Below are 1473 nucleotides of genomic sequence, written 5' to 3'. Positions count from 1 at the left end.
GGGGGAGCCCACCTCCCCCCAGGAGGGAGGGGCTGGGGGGAGCCCCTCCTCACCCCTGTTCCAGGACCCAGGCTGGTAGTGCAGGCAGCAGGCAGGCTCTTCACTGAGCACCTTCCTCCCAAGTTCCAACGGGAGTGCACAGAGGAGGCAGCTCGGTCCAGAAAAAAAAAATTCACTTTAAATATTGAAAATACATACTTTGTGCTTAGACATAATAGAGTCCTATCTTGAAATCTATACTAATAATAGCCTACAGCCACCACATCCAGACTACCGACCTGTCACCATGAGGGGACCCCACTTGGATGGGGCTGTGGAGGACTTCAAACTGCCCGGTGGCTGCTAGCCCAGGCCGGGGAGATGCTGGGGGCTGGGCATGTGCATGCAGTCTTTTAAAAATAAAGAAAGGGCGAGTGGCGACATTGGCATCCCCAGAGTTGGTGGCAGGCAGCAGTGACAGCCCTGGTACTGGTGGCAGTGATGGCCCAGGCATGGATGGCAGTGGCCAGGGGGGCAGCGTGGATTCCCGTGGCGCCGACTGGGGCATCACCGTGGCCTCAACCCCAAAATGGCACTGCTGACCAACCACCTGCTGAAGCCGCTGCCCGAGGACAAGCAGATGGAGACCAGGCCCTTCCTGGAGGTGGTGTCCCACCTGCCACTCTTCTTCAATTGCCTTGGGTCCTCAGTGTTTATGCCCATCAAGGCAGACATAAGTGGTAACATCACAAAAATCAAAGCTGTATACCACATGGACCTGGCCAAGTTCCGGACCCTGCAGAACATCCTGGAGGCAGAGAAGGAAATATATGGAGCAGGGTGGCTCAAAGTGGGGGCCATGCTGGCGCTGATGTGGCTAAAAAGGGGCCTCTGCTTCATTCAGGTCTTCCTGCAAAGCATCTGCAATGGGGAGCAGGACGTTAGCCACCCCAACCTCATCCACCTCAACACCACCAAGACCTACAAGATGGTGCTCAAGAAGTACCACAGCTGGATCTTACAGATCTTCCAGGCAGCGCTGTATGCTGGGCCCTACAAGTCCGTACTCTCCAAGGGACAGAACGTGATGGAGGAGGAGTGCCTGGAGAAGGTCCGTCTGTTACTGGTCAACTACACAGCCACCATTGACATCATCTACAAGATGATGTAGGCATGCCCAGAGGCTGGCACTCCCAGAAACAGACAAGCCAGAATCACTGTGAAGGGAGCTGGAGGCTGCCATGGCCTGAGTCCCCCAGAGCTGCCCAGAGTCTGGCTGGGGTTGCAGGAGACAGCCCTGGTTTCTAAAAAGTTATTTTTGGGGTTTATCCTAACAGAGCAGTAAAAAAGCACCCTATTTCTGAATCACCTTTAATTTCACGGCAGCACAGACCGATTGCCTTCATTTCAGTGTGATAAAAATCAGTTAATGTTGCTATTAAGTCAAGTCCTAGGGTTTTCTGTCCCCGTTCCCCCCATGTGGTGTGTGACACT

General features: G+C 54.1%; 1 pseudogene; it reads left to right on the top strand.

Moving 5' to 3' along the window:
* The first annotated feature begins 510 nt into the window (after positions 1-510).
* Positions 511-1150, top strand: LOC102751798 (annotated as a pseudogene).
* The last annotated feature ends 323 nt before the right edge of the window (positions 1151-1473 follow it).

Source organism: Myotis davidii, unplaced genomic scaffold (genome assembly GCF_000327345.1).
Source record: "Myotis davidii unplaced genomic scaffold, ASM32734v1 scaffold1419, whole genome shotgun sequence".
Lineage (NCBI taxonomy): Eukaryota > Metazoa > Chordata > Mammalia > Chiroptera > Vespertilionidae > Myotis > Myotis davidii.
Note: the sequence above shows the minus strand (reverse complement) of the source record. Positions and strands in the feature narration are given on the sequence as shown.